Source organism: Apteryx rowi, unplaced genomic scaffold, assembly GCF_003343035.1.
Source record: "Apteryx rowi isolate R43461 unplaced genomic scaffold, aptRow1 scaffold_446, whole genome shotgun sequence".
Classification (NCBI taxonomy): Eukaryota; Metazoa; Chordata; class Aves; order Apterygiformes; family Apterygidae; genus Apteryx; species Apteryx rowi.
In genome coordinates, this window is record NW_020450701.1 from 301355 (window position 1) to 321307 (window position 19953).

At 39.1% G+C, this 19953-nt stretch overlaps 1 protein-coding gene across 4 annotated transcripts in view; it reads left to right on the forward strand.

The window, feature by feature from the left end:
* The first annotated feature begins 6 nt into the window (after window positions 1–6).
* The window catches only part of LOC112971517 (serine/threonine-protein kinase Sgk3), a 61396-nt gene continuing 41449 nt past the window's right edge, over window positions 7–19953 (forward strand). For 3 of the 4 annotated variants that reach the window (XM_026077047.1, XM_026077045.1, XM_026077049.1), the window contains exon 1: window positions 7–157. The gene's annotated coding sequence lies outside the window, so the exon portion shown is untranslated. Of the gene's footprint in view, window positions 162–19953 lie in introns of all 4 variants that reach the window. The other variant, XM_026077046.1, reaches the window with a different exon arrangement.

Here is a 19953-nt window from a genome sequence, read left to right on the forward strand (position 1 = left end):
GGAGCCCCCTGCGGCCGGTGCCTGTCGGGCGGCGGCGGCAGGAGGAGCTCGGCTGACACGTCAGTGAAGGGAGCGTTTAACCCCGAGGACAGCGTCCAGGAAGAAGGAAGAGGCGAGCTCGAGCGGGCGGGCAGCGGCGCGGCGCGGCCGGGGGGAGGTAGGTAGGTAGGTAGGTGGGCGGGGGGGAGAGAGAGGGGGACTCCGCGGGGCGGCCGCTCCCCTCCCCCCGCGCGCCCGCGCCTTGGCCGTTGAGAGCCGTTGGGGGGGGGGTCGCTGAGGAGGTCGGAGCCGCGCCGCGCCTTGCATAAGCGGCGGGCCCCGGCGGAGGGGTCCCGCGGGGCGCCCCGGCCCCGCTGCCCGGCCGCACTGGCGTTTTAAAAAGGAGCTGTCAGAGCCTGAGACGCGAAACCGCCCCCCCGCCCCAAGCTGGACCTTCTGCGCTGTCGTAGCCCCGAAGCTGAGGCGGGCTTCTCTGAACCTCCCGGCGCTCCTGTGCGGCGCTTCCAATTTCGCCCTTCCGAGCTCCCCGCAGAGAGGAGGAGGAACTGAAACTCTTTGCCCAAACCCTGATCCCTGTGGGCGTAAAGGCTCAGCTTGCAGGGATCTAGTTACAGACTGGGGGCAAAGTGCTCTCGGATGCATAAGCGAAAATGGAGACATTCCTACTTTTTTTCGGTTAGCGTAATTTTGATATTAGATTTGTAAATAAGTTACAAAGCCATTCTGCATTTCCTCTCATATTCTTTTATTACCCCACCCCCCAAAACAGTGTTGCTTGCTCCTTCTAGCATTCTTGCCCTGCTCTTTTTATGTGCTTCTCTCTATATGTATACCACTCTTTAATATTTGCTTTAGTGGCTGGAAGGGTTTGAGCTGTGGGTGGCAACTACGGACAACACCAAACCCTATTTCAGTTCCACTACCTAATTCTATAAACAGTGGTGCTGAGCTGGAAGCAGACATTTAAGAGGTAAGGAGTGGCTTTGCATTTAAATTTGGAGCAGTCGAAAGAGCCTTTTTCCAGGAAACCCTTTCCCGATACCTCAGGAGAATGGGGAGACCTATTTCACTCTGTTTGCTCTGTGCCTTGCAGAGGAAAGGCTGTTAATGCAGTTTGGGTCTGCTTTCTCTCTTTCCTGTGAGGTCTGGGCCAGGCAGGTAAGGCCTGGCACGGCTTCTTTACCTCTTTAAACATCTTGTATATGAGTGAAGGTTGGAGGCAAGGAGAGAATTAGGAAACTCTTTTTCCTTCCTGTGAGGAAGGAGTTACAATGTATGTGTATTTTCTACACAGCTCTCCGTGGGACAAAATAAAGCTCTGATGTGAACTTTGAGGGTTTGTGTTAGGGGAAGAACTAGTGGAGCTTGAAAGAATGTGACACAACATTCACCTGCATGACTTTGTAATCACAGGAGATCATGCACACAAGTTTTGCATATTTGCTCCTTCTGATCTCCTTTGGCTTGGTTCTTTTATGAACATCAAGAGTGTAGAAAGAGCGTGAATATACACTTGTTGGCAGCAAAAAACTGTTAGCAGTCTGAATCTCTCTTATTCTAGTACATGCTACACCCTCCTCATTACATGCTCTGAGCAATGAAATTGTGTTGAAATTGATATTGGACGTTTGAAATGGATGCAGATGTCTCTTGCATTTAATCTTCCTTCATATTAATCTAATAAATTCAGTACCTATTATCTTAAAAGGGAATTGAACATTGATTGAGAAGATAAGAGAGTTATGCTGGACTGGTATATATGGGCTACATCCCAAGTATTTTAAGACTTGTAGTTTATTCATTCATTGTTCTGAGGGAATTTTCATTATGATGATCAACAACTGATTGGAATTGATACTTTTTATTGTTATTATATGCATTTTTATTCTCTAAGGATAGACACTTTTTTAAGGAGCTTAACAAGGCTGGATGTTTGCATCTCATTGAACAGAGGTCTTCAAAGGACCTAAAGGGGATGTTAGTTGGGTGGTTCGTAGCCCACTCTGCTGTTATCTGCTTATAAAATAATGTATAGTAGAGAGCTAGTTTACTTCAAGTTTCAAGATGTGGGCACTTTAAAATTACTTGTCTGTTCAAATTTTTTGACTTGTTTAAAATGAATCCACAAGTAGGTGGATAATTTGACTGTAATGGCGTATGTTTAAAATAGTCATTCCTGATTTTCAATATGCAGATTTTTTTTCATCCTAGGTAGCTGCAAGCCTCCAAAGCTGACTTGACCCAGCAGCAAGATACTTCAGTAGAATATGCTGAGTGCCAAAAATAAAGTATATTAGATAAAATGTCACAGGTATTAACAAATAAAAATAGATGCATAGCAACTCTTGTCTCCCCTGGGATCTAGGATTTATGATGGAAATCACATGTCATTTGTCATTTTTATAATGCCATACAGGCTAATTGCAGGTTCACGTTCATCATCGCTGTATAAGAGAGTATGTCAAATCTTATTTTCCATCCCATCCATACATGTTAAGCTTCTATTAAGCTGTGATCCTTCAGCCACATCCACACATCAGGCCTTTCCTGGGTGATCTTCCCTATATCCCAAATCATTTTCCAGATGGTTTTGGTTTTATAACTTGTGTGCAAATACTAGGGCATTTTTATCCCCTGGATATGAGGAATTTTATACACCAATGCCCAGCATTTCTGCATGCAAACTGAGACCAGACTACAGCACACATTTGCAATTATAAATGAAGATTTATTTATTTTTGGCTGTCTAATTTGACATTTAGAAAAATCTTATTTTTAAAGAGTGGGCACTTCCCAAAAGCCAAGTCACTGCTGGTTGTTTTTGTGACTCCGTTTTGGATGTTCATAAATCATTAAAGACTTTTATTGCTATGAATTTTTTTCCTGTAGGCCAAGAAACTGGTACAAGTAATCTATGTGTTTATATAGACTGAGCTGTAGTAAGGCAATATGTTGTTTTGATTTGAAGTTGTCACTTTGAATGTTTATATTGAAGTATGCGTTTTGCTCTAATTTAAATAGTATGCATATGCTAAAGTAACCTGCAAGGCAAAAGTTTTACTTTCCAAAGTAGAACTGAAGTGTTTGAGAATACTGTGAGAACACTTAAAAAGGTGTTAATGAGGTTCTTGCTTACATTCCTAGTTCTCAAACATACTTTATACACTGATGTTTTCCAAACTGCCTAACACAGTGTCTGTCTGACTCTGAAAGTGTCTTAACCTTATTGGATCTCCCTGTTTAAGCAGCAAGTTCTTAAGCACCTTATCTAGAGCTGCTGTAGTCGAGCATCAAAGGCCCTGGGAGATCAAGAAACTAGGACGCCTGGCAAGCGTGCTGTAAACATACAGGCTGATAGGATCAGTTATGCCTCAAAATGCGGTTGTATGGGCTTTCTTTTTAAAGCATGGCCAGAAGAGGAACCAAAGCTCACCTTTCCATAATAAGCTAGTGGTGCTGGGACTCGTCTAAAGCATGAACAGCATTCCAGCAGTAGAAACCTGGGATCCTGGTCCCTGAGCCCAAGGCGTTTGAACCAGCCTCTTATCCCACCTCCACAGCTGCTGCACAGGCTGGACATAGTGAACAGGAGGGCATGCTCCCCACTTCTGTTTGACTGGAGCCATCTCATGGAAGATGCAGCAAGTTGCCAGAGGCTAAGATGAGGGAGCACCAAAAGGAGCCTGGCTCTGGTGCAGCAGTTTGTGTGCTTTCCTGGGTGGCCCTCCACGCCTCATAGTGCTTGGTTGCTGATGGTGAGGCTATTAGCAGAGGTGGAAATTCCTGTAACATCTGCCATGTTTCTTGAGAGGACCAACACTTGATCAGTTGTTTTAGGAAAAGAATTGGCCTAGGAGCCGAAGCTCTGAAGTGTTTCCTGACAAGAAAGCCCTCTTTCCAATGCAGAAATCTCCATCCTGGGGCACCTATCTATAGAGATGTGGTGATAAGTACCAGTCTATCAGTTTTGTATTATGTAGGTGTCTAGTTCTTGGCATAACTGATCCAATCCACAGGTTTGGGTGACTATAACCTGAGCTGTAACTCTGTTCCTTCATCTGCCTGTCTGTGTTGAGAATCTCCTTCCATAGCTTTTAGCAAAGGGGAGAAGAGGAAGAAATAAGATTATATCTTCACGTGATCTTTTTGTTTGGGTCTTTCAAACACTGCAAGCATCATCTGACAAGAAGAGGGAAATTCCTCTCTTCTCTCATGTTTATGAAATGCTTTGTTTTACTGGTACAGTGTTTCTTTGTTTTAGGGCAGGAAAGCACCTGTTGGGGGCGAGCAGGAATGTAGTAAGAAAGATTTGGTGCCTGAGTTTATTTCAAAGCTCCTTTATTCAAAGAGACATCACATTTTATTTGTTGGCAGTCTTGTCTGAAACTACAGTGACAACTGGCAACCTGCTAGTGCTAAGTGCCTTGCCAAATACTATTGCAAAATACTGCTGCTGCAGAAGTTGCATAACTTTATAGACCGTTACATTTCTCTTGGAGAAAATTAAAGGGTATCAAATTCTGATACTTTGGCTGGGATGTGCCATTTAAGCTAGGGCAGGCCTCAGCTGAGAAACAGGATTGACATGTTTCCGGAGGCACCCAGCATGCTGTCTTGCTGCTGCCTTCTCCTCTAGTTTGTATCATTAGTTTTCCTTTGACTGTACTTTTCCATCTCTTGTTCACTGTTGTGAAACAACTGGGGGAACAAGATTATTTAAAACTTTTTCACTGGACTATTAAATGCAAGATAGTGTGGAACAGACTTCAAACAAAAGAGGTCTTCACCCCTGATTCTGGACTTGATATAGATACATCAAAATAGATTTGTAGTGTCCCAGGGAATTATAATTTGTATTTGAGTATTTATTGAACAATTGTGGAGTTGTAGTCACTCCAAGTATTTATATTTATCTAAATAGTATAGGATGCAAAATCTGATATATAAATATATGCAAAATGTTTGCAAATTCTTGAGGAATTTGTTTACTGTTACAGTAAGGGATGAGTTGGAAACAGTTCTTATTTTTCTGAAGTTATCTTGGTGACCATTTCAGGGCTTTGCATCGTTAATTGTTGATGCTCAAACTGATATTTTAAAGAGAAGCTGTGAGTGTTCTGGAGAGAACATTGTTATCCTGCAGTGTTCAATATAACATTGCTTTACAGTGAAGTTTCTGGATTCATCTAGGAAGATATGCTAAGGGGTAAGTGCTGCTGCTTAGGGCTAAATCCTGCAATTTAGTTAGAAGGGATCTTGGTAGGTGTCTAGTGCAACCTCATGCTCAAAACAAGGTCAACACTGAGTTCAGAGAAGGTTGCTCAGGGCTTTGTCTAGTTAGGTTTTGAAAATCTCCCAGGATGGATACCCCACAGCTCCTCTGGGCAACCTGTTCCAGTGGTCAGTTATCCTCATAGTGATTTTTTTGTGTGTCCTTTCCCCCTCCACCCCCCAACTAGTTAGAACATTCCCTTTTTAATTTATGGCTGTTGTCTGTTGTTCTTATGCAGTGCACCACAGTAAAAAGTTAAGCTCTGTCTTCTCGCTAACCTCCTCATAGGTATTGGGAGACTTCTGTTAGGTCCCCCTGATGCCTCCTCTTCTCAAGCTAAACAAGCCCTGTTCCTTCAAACTCTGGTAACAGGGCAAGTGTTGCAGCCCTTGACCATCTTTCTTTTGATCACTTTTGTGCCCTGTGTCGTTTCCATTTAAGTACAGGGATGTGGGATGTGTATCTAAATTTTAACCTACTCGGTCTGCAATAGTCTGACAGAACAACTGTGTATTTAGATTTTTGATAGTCTATGTTTAGAGGATTTAGGGGGGCTTCTTAAGTGTTACATGTGTATGAACGGGGATCATTATCAAGCCCTTAATTATATTTCTTACTAAGTTTAGTAAATAAATAAGAACTGAGCATTCAGAAAATGAATGCTTTTACTTTAATTCTCTGGGATTTCCATTTTATGGTATGTGTTTTTACTTTAATGTTGGAAAGCATGGAATAGGGACAGGAGGTAATTAAGGAGTACAAAACTGATTTTTTTTTTTTCCCTCTCTCTCTTTATGGATGGGATTTAACCTTATCTTGCAGAAGAAAGATGCATTAAGTCTAAAAGTTTGGAATGCTGCTGAAACTACTAAGGGGAGAAAATCAGAACAGTTCAGAAATAAAAGCTACCTGGTTAATGTGCCCAACCTGCCATTGTCAAGATGCACCATTACTTCATAAAAGGAAAGTTAGAAGAGTATATAACATTAATCAGTATATAGCAATGTTTTATGAGAGGTAGGAAGTGAAATGGAAGGGGCTTATCTAAATTGTAGTAGATGCTGGCAGCCTAGAATCCAACCTGCCTCCTGATTTTTTTTTTTCCTCTGAATATTAGGCCATCCTATTTCATTAATGTGTCTAATGGTGTTAACCTAATCTCCTGGTACTCATGATATATTTCATGTAAATAATTAATTTAGCTTGATCAATTTCATTTGCCAGTTCTGGATTTTCAGAATAGCAGGGAAAGATTAAGCAGTATTTTAATATTAAAACATTTTAATTTGGAAATTAAAAAAAAAAAAAAGAACAGTCCTTGCCAAAAAAAAAAGTCTGTTTTCTTTGGAATTGTTGGGTATAAACAACTCTCTTCTGCTATCCTTCTGTGTTCAGAGCCCTTATTGAAAGCATAAGGGGTTTCTCTGTAAGGGGACACAAAATTGGACCCTGGTAGTGTCCCTTGAAAAATCATGTGATACTTAGAACAGTGACAGAAAAAATGATAAATTACATCATTCTGTCAAGAGAACATGGCTTATATTTTCATAAATTTTCAAGTTTCTTAATATTAAGTGTTTCCACCAGTGTTTTGTCTTGTGTATGTGTACGTACATTATATGTAACTATAAAAGCATATGCCAAATAGATTGGTTTAACTTCACTTTTCTTCAGAATTTTTCAGAGATTGGCTGGTTCTTTGATGCTCTTTTCATGTTAACTAATATGTGGTGGATGAATAGGATTCTTTATAGAATTATCTAAAACTAGGCACTGATTATTTGAAACAAAGAGTTTCTTCAGAGCAAAATTTAAGCTGGCATTGCCATGAATCCTAGAATTATTCTACATTTAAATGAGGGAACAGTGATGCACTTGTACTTGTGCTTTGAACAGTACAGAGCTGCTGACCAGAGACTGAGACGCTGCTGAGCAAATCTTTCTAGGTTGATTTGCTAAAGTTTCCAAGTCTACTCTTCTCTCTTTAAGCAGATAATGAAAAGCAAAGCTAAACAGATGCTATAAGTTGCACTAAACTATTCTAAAAATAGTGTCAGTTTTTTTGGAGATATGCAAGTTTCTTTTGGCAATGCATAATCCAAAAATCTATGGAAATCTCAGTGCTCTATAGCAATTTGAACATGTACTTATCCTCTGCTTTGGTTTGGGGCATTTGAGGTATAGTACATAGCAGCTAAACAATATCTCATTTGTCTGTTAAAAAGCTGGGGAAGAAGGGATGAGAAAGAAAATGTTTACAGTAGTTTTCTACCCAATTAAAATCAGAAGGCAAACTGAAATACAAAGAGTTTATATGTATTCCAAGCCATTTAAAAAGGTGTTTTGCTGCTTGGATGTTAAGTTATACAGACATTTTTTTTAACTTCGTTTTATTTTCTGTGTGAATGTAAACTAGAAGTTTGACTTAACCTCTCTAATTCAGAATACCTTTAAGTTTATGATTCATTTGGTTTTGGTTATGGCATCTGGGTATTTCAGCACCTTTTAAGTGAATTGACTGAGGTTGTTAGAAATTCATAAACTGGCTTAAAATGTTAAACTTGTGGAGTATTTTACCAGAATCTATAAGTAATGCCTGTCTTGCAAGGATAATGCTGCAGTACTAGTCAGTTAGGAACCTCAGTGAAGATAATCTGTTTTATACCCTTAGCTATTTTTCCTGTTGGTTAATTATCTGGGAATAAAACCAAAATTCTGTAGCTGCTCTTATGTATAAAAATGTGTCCAGAATTTCTGTGCAGATATCTTAATTGTATTTGTTGATCTTAGTTGAGGTTGGGATTTTTGGATTGAGGTTCTTGTATGTTTGTTTACAAAGAATTAAGACGGAGGTGGGAGAAGGAATGGCATAACATTTGTAAGGTTTTGCACAGAAATGAAACGGAAGGCTTGTCAGTGTGAGCAAGGGACAGTTTCGTATTTTATGTAGAAACATCACTTGAAATGACCTGAAGGAAATTTTATGATCAACCACTCAGTCAAAGTCCAGCTACTTACTCAGGGAGTCATGTTGGATGTGTGATGTGCCCAGATAAATCCTTATCAAAGACTGTTTTGTTTCTTTGTGGGTGCTGGGTTTTTCAGAAGGTACACTTGCAGTTTCTTAGCTACAGAGCAGTGGTCTCATGAGGAATAGAGGCTGGCCTTGTATCTCAGAATAAACAGATATTTTCCAAAGACAGCTATGCACACACAAATGTGCAGGCACACATGGAGTTTGACCCTTTTTAAAATAAGAAAAGTTGCATCATGAAATAAAAACGTTGATAAGAAATTAGGAACCGACAATGAGAAACTGGAGCATGTTTTGTCTTAGTTATGATTAGGTTACTGCTTTATGGCTAGGGGACTGGAAAAGTTTGACTTGGATGCCTGGCCTTTTGTTTTGTTTCTCCTATGTATAGCTGATTGTCTCGCATTGCTTTCTGCTATATGGATGCCACTGCTGGGCCTTGGACTCTTCTGGTTTGGCATAGAGTGAATCCGTGTTACTGTGTTAGTTCAGTAGGCTGCTTTTGAAGTACATCATCTGATCCTTTACACTTAAGCTTTGGTTCACTTTTCTGGGTGACCGTGGGGAACATGAACTGGATTCCTTTCAGATGAAGCCAAACTGGAAAATGGACTGCAGGGTGCTTCTAACAAACCACGAATGGGCGTTCAGTCCATAGGACCAGACTTAGAGCTGGCTTGAAGCAAAACAAACAAATCCTGCCACACCAACATGGGTAGTGTGGATGCTGGGTCCTTGGCATCAACTGTTTCGCTCTCTGTGGGTGTGCTTTTCTTGCACTGCATTACTTGCTAAGACATTGACTCAGAAGCTATAGCAAGAGCAGATGCAACCACCTTCAACCTTGCTTTTTCTTTTGACTTCAGATGCAGCCTTGTAAGCAGTTACTCATGAAAGTCTAACACACCTCTAACATGGCTTTTTCTGGTCCCTTTGCAGACTGCAGTCTCATTTTTCATCTTTTCTGCCTCTTCCCTACCTGTCACTTGACTTCCCTCAATGCTTCTCCTCTTTGTGCTTTCAAACCAGACCCCTTTTCTCTCCTCTCACACTTATTTGCCACCATCATAGAACATTGCTTTCAGCCTTAAATTTTCCAGTCTCAAGAAGTCATCTAAATTGTGTCCGCCCCAAAGGTGAAATGTTTTTCGTTGGTTGGTTGGTTGGTTGTTTTTGGAGGGGGAGGAGGGTTATTAAGAAGCATGTGCCTAAACTGTTTTTAAAGTTCTGTTCTTGTAAAGTCTCTTCCACTGCTTCACTAGTCTTTTATAAAACTTTACTGGTTCTTGTCACCCCTCTCCAGTGTCTAACCTGAATCTTCACCATGCTGGTTTTAATAAGCCCATTAGGGCTTGTCCTGTGTGTGGCTGACCTGAAGAAGAGACAGTTCTCTTGTCTTTGTATCAGCCTTTTAAAAAGCAATCTCTTAAATATTTTCCTTCTCTTAAAAAAACTACCTTGTCCATCCCCTTCCCCCCAAAAGTTATGTTTTCTGGACTTCCTTTCATTCTCCTTACTGTTCCCTAGCCTGTCTCCAGTGGGTCCACATCTTTCCTAAGTATTCAGATACTAACAGAGTAAAGTGGAAGATTTTTTTGTTTGTTTTTTGAGTCCAGCAGATCATGCTCAGGCACTGGCCTGCAACAGTCCTGTTTTATATCTCATGATAGTGTTTGCCTTTCTTACAACAGCATGACCTTCTTTTGTGATCCTCTATAATCTGTTGCCTTTTATTTCTCATCCGGTATTTCTGTATTTGCTGTTTCCTGCCTGTGGGTAGTATCTTGTACATAACCAGTTACATTTCACTCTGTCCTTTCAGATCACTACTGTAGCCTGACAATCATATATTTAACTTGTATTTTGCACATCCTAAACTATTTCTTCTTCCTGCTTCTCGAGTTTAACTGCTAAAATATCACAAGGCACTGTGAAAGCCTTACTAAAGGTAAGATATTACAGCTGTGATTTCTCTCCTATCTATCTGCAAGGCCTGTCAGAAGAAAGTTAGCAAGGTGACTCAACAAATCTCTCTTGACTGCTAGTTCATGTTATCTTCCAGGTGCTACAGATTAATCTGTTCTGGATTTTGTCAAGAATTTGAGGTTAAACTGACTCACTGAGTCTGTAACTTCACTTTTTTTTTTCTTTTTTTAAACTAAGGCAGATGATATCTGCCCCTTTCCAATTTTCTGGTATGTCACCTTGCTTATCCTTTATGAGTGACCTGTAACTCATAATTCTGAGCTACATCCTAGAAGAAGTTGATCAGACCCAGCCAATCTGTAAACCTCTAATTTCTGAATATTCTTACCTGTTGTTTTGTTTTGTTTACTTGTCTGTTTTGCCCATTATATACCCTGTGGCTGAAATCTTACCTATTATGCTAACCACTGCTTAAATTTGACCCTGTTAGTGAAGATTGATGTCCAGACAATTACTAAACATTATAGCCTTCTGGATGTCATCTCTCATTAGCTTAGCTCTATGTTGACTAGGGCAGCAACATTTTCCTTGCTCTTAAAAAATAAAAATAAAATAAAATAAGGGAAATGACAACAGAAAAATCCTTATTACCAACATATTTACAGTCTATTTGCATTACACTTCTGCCTTAACCATGCTGATTCTCATACCTATGTATTCAAGCAGATTTTATACTTACTGCTAGTGATTTGACCTTTTTTTCCACATTCTGTGTCTTTCTTGAGCTCCTCACAGATCCCAAAAACTCAAGACTTTACCCAGCTTACTCTCCTCCTACAACTTCTGTTTTTCTCTGAACAGGGCACAAGCACCAGTTATTCTGTTGTATTATTTCTTGGAGGAAACTGCTGCTTTCTTGTTGTCCTTTTCTCTTATTCGTGTCTGTTGTGAGATGTACTCTCTACCTGAGTGTGTTGACATTTGCCATCATTACACTGAGCTCACTCTTTCTTTCCATTTCATGAGTTTCAGACAACGTGTCTCCTCAGCGGGTTTCTCTCCATTTGCCTAGAAACAAATCTAAAGGATTTGCTGCCTTCTAGAGTCTTTCTCCATTTTTTAATCAAAAAATTGCCAATTTTGAAATATAATACCTGGTGAATGCAAGTGTAAGTGTAAACAACAGTAAAGCTTCTGTTAATTCCACAGACCGGTGTTGCTGATGAAATGGGTATCATGTGTTGTTCAGTTTCCATTCCAGGCTTTTCTGTTTCATTTCCAAGTTGTGTTAACTGTTCTGTTGTCTAGATTTGAGTTAAAAAAACAACTCCGGTGCCTGTTTTAAAATGGCAACATCACTGTCAAAACTGGTTTGCAATAGGTACCTACCAACAGTTTGTTCCCTGGAGCTCTTCAGACTCTGCAGACCGCCTACTGCATGTTGTCCGGCATTGCTCCCAGCGTTGGTGGAGCTACCATAGCCGGAAACATCAATTAAAAAAAAAGGGAGGGGGAGAGGGAGAGATGTGCTTTCAGATGTACAGTTACTAGCATGCCTCCATTTCTGGTCTGTAACCTGAGCCCATCTGTGCGTGTGCAGATTACATTTTACAAGTTGTCGATAACGTACAAAGTTTGGATTCTGGATCCAAATGCTTCAATGACAAGGAGTTCCAGCTGTGGACTTAGGCCTGAGGTTCATTTCCACTGCTTGTTAAAGCAATGAAAGGCAAAAAATTTTGACAAAAGCGCCTCATTAGAATCGTGACTTGAGTGACTTTAGCAATTAACTTTAAGTGCTTCATATTACTTTCAAAAGTTTTCAAAAGGGAATGCTCTGCTGCGTTTCACTCCCGTAAGAGAACTGATCCTTTGCACATTAGATCTTAGCGAAAGCAATGATGCTAAAAGCTTACAGATGATCCTTCAGATCCAGGATGGGTGAAAAAACAAAACAAGTGTTCACTTCCCACCCCCCTATGGGAAGTTGATCCAGGCAGCATTTCCTTTCAATTGTATTTTTGACATATGCTGCCTTTCTTTTCAAAGAAAGGGATCTGGTTGTCCTAACCAGAGTCTTAGGAACTGAGAGTAAAAAGATTCTGAAACTTTGAAGGATTGTTAATATTATCATCCACTGAGCAGGATTAGAGGGCTATGTGTAATAATGCATCTGAATATGTATAAGTTTACATAGTTACCGTTGTCACTGGAAGCTACTAAGCACTCTAAAGCTGCACTAGGTCCACATTTTGCTAGGTGTATTGCACAGAGTTAATAAAGATGACCTCTTTTCCAATGAACTGTGCTCTGTCTTTTATTCCCACCTGGTGAGATAAGACAAATCACATCTGCAGTGTGAAAAGGATCCTGAGCAGAGTGGGTGATAATGACATTCATGTGTGGAGAGAGCAGGGTAGGGTGGTTGTGAGCAAAGAGCTGAATCTCTTGAGGGTTGAAACACTGCTGTTTTCCTCAAGCGAGGCTGGGTTACAGAGAGGTGGGAAGTGCTGAATTGCATAAGAGACAGGATACAACAGACTGATAGACAAACATCATCACCTGAGTGAAGGTAAACTAGGAGGAGGATGCAAGAATAAATGGGAAGATACTTTCTTCACTGCCTACTATCTGATATTACTGTTTATGAAGTGTGTGTGCATGTGACTGCCTGCAACCTAGTGTCTGCCCTCATGAGGGTGCCCAACACAAAACACTATTAAGGGGTTAATATAACAATTAAGACATATAGGCAAAACTCTGCCAGTTTGACAAAATGCTTTTGTAAGCTTCTCTCTCCTTATCTTCTGCTTGTATTAACATCTCTAGCCAAGTAAGACTTACTGTGATTTTGAGGTTAATATATTTGCAGCCCTTCATACCTAATTGGAGATTAAAATATTTTTAACAAACTAATTCACTAAGCATATTGGAGCATACATCCAGATGTTCGTATGGCGCTCCAATCTCACTGGCGTTGGTGAGAGCTCTACCACAAACTTGTATGTAAACTGGTGGTTCTGCTGTTGCTCTGCTGTTTTACAGAAGAGCAACCAACATTATGTGACACTAGGGAATTTGGGCTATGGTGCTTTTAGAAAAAAGGAGAAAGTACAATCCCTTGCTTGAAGTACACTATTTGGTGTTTTTTTTCTTAGCTTAGTAAAGAGGCTGTCCCTTTGCAAGTAATCTTCTTCCACTATGGCATAATGAATAAGATTTGATGAGAATTTGGAAAGCTTGAGATCTCTTCCTCATTCTGCTGCAACAGCTTTCCATGTACCTTGGTTGATTCTTTTAGTCTGTGTTGTGAGTACTTTTCTCTTGCTGTTTTCATGTTTTACAATGTAGTAGGTCTTAATTTTATTGTTCATTGGAATCTGAACAGGCTTGGCCAAGAAAATGCTGCTTCTGGCAAAGAAAATACTTCTTAGTCTATGTAATGGGTTTCAGTCTGTAATTTATTCATTCTCTCTAGCCAATAATATTTGGGATTTTGTTCCTTTGTTTCTTTAAGTCTGACACTGGTCTGCAGTTAATTTGGTAGTATCCTGGCATAAAATATATCACAAATTTAGAAGTTGGATTATTTTCTTTCTAAGGCTTTTCAGTAAAATGACTGCTTAACCTTTCAGTTCTGGACAGATTATGTAGCAGTACTTGAAAACTTTCTTCTAAAATGTGAAATAGAAATCCCATGGTTAATGTGCTGAGAAGATACTGTAAAGTATTCCCTGAAATAACTGATGATTTACTCTTCCTCTCAGTAAATCTGCAAGAAAAACATTCTCCTCCTTTTTTTTTTCTTTTCTTACAAAAGAAAATCTCCCTATAAAAAAGGCTTTTTTTTTTTTTTTTTTTAATACAACCTAAAGGAGTGGGAGTTCTGTATGTTTTCCTCTCCCCTGTTCCTAAACACAGTCATGGGCTGTGGTCTCAACTGTCCTAGACACTCAATAAAATAAAGCTTCATATAGTCCCATGTGTGTTAAATAATTAACCTTCACATCTTCCTTTCTTCATGCGCCCACTTTTAGCATCCACCGAAGTGTAGTTTGGCCCTGCATCTGCCTAACATGTAAGGCATATTAATGCTTTGAAGTTCATGTTTAAGGAAAATGTCCAAACTTTCTTTCTTTGGTGTGAATGCTTTCATGTTCTGTGTTCTCTTTATGTTTCCCTTGGCCTGCGGTCCTTTTGTTCACTGGTGGAACCGTTCCTCTCTCTCCGTTATTTTATGAACATGCCAAGTTACTCTGGCTTTCTTGAGGCATCCTCTCCATAAACTGAATTTTAAAATCTGGTGCTCATTTAATTGTGCAAGTTCACAATAAATGCAATAAGATGTTTACTAACAGCTTTATTAAGCATTTATGCACGTAGGAGCACTGGAGCTAAGGATCAGCGTATAAACAGCCATCTTGTTTGCTCTGACCTTTAAAGAATTAAGTTAAACTTCAGTAACAGAAGTTTAACTTCTGTTAAACAAAAGATGCCAGAGGTGTCCCCAGGCTTCTTGTATGTTATCAGTAATCACTACTGGAGCAGTCTTTAATTTTTACTCAGTACTACAGTATTCCTCTTCTCAAAATTAAACATTATTCTTGTAATAGTGAGAAATAAACAGGGTTGGTATTTTATGATTTTGAAGATACTTATAATCAGTCTGTGGAGGTAGAGGGGGGAAGGAATGAAAATATCCTTAATTAACCTACCTTTATTCTAAAGGAGGTATGTGTTTCTTCCCAAGACAGGTGTGGTAAAGGCCTAAGGCAGATAGGAAAACTGAAGGGACAGGGGAGCTCTGAAAAAAGAAATTGTATGATGGTTTCTTGGGTTAATTTGGTAATAGAAATTGTAATTCCAGTTTTACTTGGTTAGGTAAGAACCCCTTGTCTTGACATCTATCCACCACCCCAGGTTTCCTAGTGGAGCTAAAATTATGAACACAGATACTCTCTCTGATTCTAGTGTGTTAACAACTATGTGTGGGTAGGCATGAATTAGTGGCTAGCTGAGAGGAAAAAATGATAATTGTAGGCCTGGGAGAACCTTGGTTGTATCAAGGTGAACAATGAAACAGAATATTTCTGAAGTGGGTATTTTGAAGGGCTGTTGTTGCAATCCTTTTTATATAAATGAAAGGTACACTTGAATCGGAAGCAATTTGATTTAAAAAATCTGGTAGTGACTCATTCCATTCCTGGGGGAAAATAGAGCTACTGCGACATTGATAGATTTTTGAGCACTGACATGGTATCTGCTTCAGACCAAATTTAAATTTTCATCATTTAATTCAAGAGTGGAAGATATTAGCACTCTCCTCCAACACCACTCTTACTAGCTCCCATTAGTGTGCTTCATATTCCAGTTTGGGCATCCTCATCAACCTTGCAGTTGCATCCAAACAGAAATTGATTACTGGTAGTTCCCTGAACTTTGCACAGGTCATTGAAGAGCTCCCGTATTTTACCATCAGTGCAGTAACAATGTGTTTGACTGCTTTAGTCTGTGAGATATAGAACATCCTCTGTCTTCATGGGTTTACAAAATACTTTATCTTGCTTCTAGAACAAAATTGTTTCTCTGCTTAATTGAAAATTTATAAAAAACATAATGAATCGAGCTGACACAAAGTAAGATTGCCTTGTAATTATGAAACTTTGCCATTTTGCTCTTTTGTGTTCTTACGCTAACTTACAATTGGGCTGTCATCTACAAAAATGACTTTAATTTGTACATCTCGGAGGAAACTGCAGTTAGAATAAGACTTTCTTGTTCTCACAACTGGTAGAGTAGTTTGTTGGATTTGTGTGCAGGAACATCTTAATGTGAAACTGATATATGACAAACTAATTTGAATGATGACTGCAATAAAGTACAATGTCTTTTAAGTACTTTGGTTCTTATTGTCTCTCTAAAATGGGTATATTTACATCAAAATGAAATGTCAACAGATACAATTTTATGATAACTTTTCCTACTTAGTATTCATAATCAGTGTGGTAGTCTACAGTATCTTTCCATGTTTCCTGTGGTCCTTACCACTGAAAGCCATAATAGCTAACGAAAAAACCCTGCTGACCTAAAAGATTATTTAATCTGCCATGTGCTGTTTTGAAACTTCATCATGAAACTTGTAATATTCCCTTAACTGACTTCTGCTAGATTGCAGAGTGTTGTTGATATTATTGTTATTTGTATGATGTTATTTCTTATAAAAAGAAAGACACATTAAAGAAAGGCTTAGTTTCTCTGCAGCCAGTAGGGTGCAAAAGTTGATCATCTCCTGTCCTCTGCCCTTGCTTGTTCTTGGACATCCTGTTTCATATCAATTTTTCCTGGTATAAGATGACTGGATGTATTTTTATATAAATCTGTTGCTGAAACTCACTTAATACTTGAGATTCACATAAGCAATTGAAACCTTGACCCACAGTTCCAAGAACTGAAGGTAAGAGTTTTCATGCTTGGATTTTTTTTACTTTTTTTTTAAGGGGTGAGGCTCTGAAGTTGGTGGATGAAATATATGTTCTCTGTGGTTTGGCAACAAGGTTGGGCATATGGCAAATATGAAGAAACAGCTAGATAACCAAGTGATCATACTAAGGACAGCAAATAATAAACTCTTACTTTTTTGCATTAAAAATTCTGTGTCCTTTTTGGATTATGAGATACAGCTTCTAGCTTTGGTAGTGCATTTTTTAATTATTATTATTATTTTTTTTTTTTTACTCTGGCTTGGTGTGTAGCAATGCTATAGTAGAATGCTTATGTCTTTTGACATAAGCAATTTATTAAAAAGTATTAACGGAATTGTAGATCCAAATCTAGTGTATTCTGTAGATTTTACACTGCCTTACACTGCTGATATTTTGGAAAAAAACTGAAAGTGAGAAAATTAGATACAAAAACCACTGACAAACAAGAAAACCCACGCTTCCTTCCTTCTGTCAGAAAAGGCTTCTGAACTGTGCTGTAACTGCTCGTATTTGCAGAGGTTCAGAACACTCTAAGAATTGCAAGTACAGAGTAGTTTGAGAGGGGACAAACCTGGTAGTAAGTGAATCTTCCTGACCTCTTGTCCATGAGTGAGAGTAGTGACCAAACCAAATCCCCCACCCTTGTGGAGTTCCATTTGAACAGAATACCTGAACAGAGGAACTACAAGTAAAGAGCTTAAAAATGTTAAGTACAGTGGTTAGTTGTGTTCTCACTCATTTCTACAGTTTGGAGAAGAACTCTTGACATTCAGGGTAGACCTCATCTGCATAATATCGTATGCCAGAGCATCTGTTTACCCAAGCATGCTTGTTTACCAAAGTCTCTATTTGTAATTCTAGCAGAATTGCGGTGTAGTTGAGATCCAGGAGGCTGAATTAAGAACCATCCATACAGAATTATTACTTTAAGAGCAAGCTTTTTTTTTTTTCTTCTTAGCTTTAGTATACCTTACTGTACATATTGCTTGAATCTCCTGCAAGCTCAGCTATTTGACCTGCTGTATAAAACTGTATTTACAAACTGAATACCAAAGAGTCTTTGTGAAGAACAAAATGCAGATCTTACAGTACTACGAGGTGGGAAATTTTTTAGCAACTTACACTGATACCTTAACAAGTGTATTGAATATCTTCAGCTTCAAAGTGCTTACCAGTGCAGTAATTTATTACTGTGTTGTATGCACATCTACTGAAACTAGTCCCAGAACATTTTAGAGTATACCAATAAATTGCATGTTGGACATGAGTCAAGCACATATTTTGCTACGTATCTCTAATGTGATCCTTTACCTTTGTCCTTGTTATATGTATATGTGCCAATTACAGGAGTTAAAGTGATAATGATCAGGTTCAATGCACTTTTTTTTTTCCCCCCTCATCTTCTTGGAACCCATGCAGAAGTCCAGGTCTGAACTGAAGTGCACCAAAAATGCTTCCATCTAAGCAAGTGGAGGAGGCTTGGGGTGCATCTACAGTGCGCATCTCTAGGGTAATTGAAAACTAAGCTAAACTAGTCTATACGAGGCTTAGCATTTGTAACATTATGCTGCCTCTGGTGACTGAACTGGTTCATAGAGATTTCACTTGGGTACCTGTTTTGTACGCACACTTGTACTGAGTGGAGTAGGTGCAAGGCAAACAAGATTTGGGCTGGGTGAGCAATAAATACCGGTGTATATCCACATACCTTCTGTTAGTGATGCTTCTGCTAAGGACCGTGCTGTAAGGGGATGACAGCTCCTGGTGGGGCCCTGTCTGCTACTGCACTAATAAGTGAACAGGATGTAAACAGTAATTTTTGGATCAGAATTGAGCTTTGTGAGACATTTTATGTGCACTTCACTGTTCACTTTAAATGCCTTGCATTGTAAGTAATTTTTATAACGCAAACAACTGTTAAGATTAGTTTCTAGCAAAATACATTGTTCAACTCACCCTAACTGAAAAGAACTCTATAATGTCTGTTATTGCAATAATACAGGGACTTTCAATGAATATGTGAGTGAAATCAAGAACATGAGGAGGATTAAGTGAAGAAGATAGATGCATATAATTTAAACACAGATGTGTTATTTCACTGTCTGATACTGTTTTTTGTCTTGAAAATCCATCATGCTTTTATGCAGTTTTTGCCAAAAATTGCTCGCCTGTATCAAATTACCTGGAGGTTTGTTAGTTAAAACATACTGTTGAGCAAAAGGAAAGAGTTTTCCTAAATACATTTATAAAAATATACTGAGGCTTTGAATAATATCACAAAATGTAAAAAAGTAGAACTTCTGCATTAAAGAAAAAAGGATAATTTGGGGCCTTATTTTTCTTGAGGTTTTCAATTTGTTTTCCATCTTGTAAAAGCTTGCCTAATGCTTGTGACTTGGGAAAATGATTTCTGTGTATGTGTGCTCTCTAGTATTCATGTATTTGGATAGAATGTGAAAGCGATTATGATATGGACTGAGATGCGATCTGTAAAAACTGCCATACATCCAGTTTTCCCCAAAGATGCCTTTTCTCATCTTCTGCTTGGAATTGCTACCAGGACAGAACTCGAGCACTGGCTACATTTGTTTTGGATGTCTGAATACCCAGCAGCCAAGTAAAGAGGCCAAGGCCGTTCAGTCTAGACTGTAGATGTTAAGAAGCCCCATACGTATCTGCTAAACATGCAGCATGGAATAGTAGATAGTACATATGTGCCGTATTGTTGGTCAATGTAAAGATTGGGTCACTTAAGACAGAGGTGTCACTGTAAGTCCTTGCTAATGGGACTTTTCCCTGTGACTGAGAGTGTTTGCTTTTTACTACAGCTCTTCTTGCCTAGAGAAACTCAACTGTTGGTCTCGTCCTTCCAGTGTGTAAATGTACTCGTGAAAAGACTGAGAGGTTAATGTACTTTTAACAAAAAACGTGATTACTCTGAAGAGCCCCAGCAGGGAATCTGCATTTCCACGGCATGGAACAACACACTTGGCCTACATGTTCCCTTAGGTAGTGATAAACTCACCTGTGTAATCATTCAGCTCTACCTGTTTTTCTTTAATTCCTTGTGACATTTCTTTTAGAGGTGATGCTGCTGCTTCTGGCACTACGCTTGTTTGTGTACTAGCATTCATCTTTAATAAATGTTTCATGTGCTTTAATCCAGTGTTTTCTTCTTAGCTTCTGTAAAGAATTTCTCTGATCTGGTGCTGCTGTTGTTCTTTTTTTTTTTTTTTTTT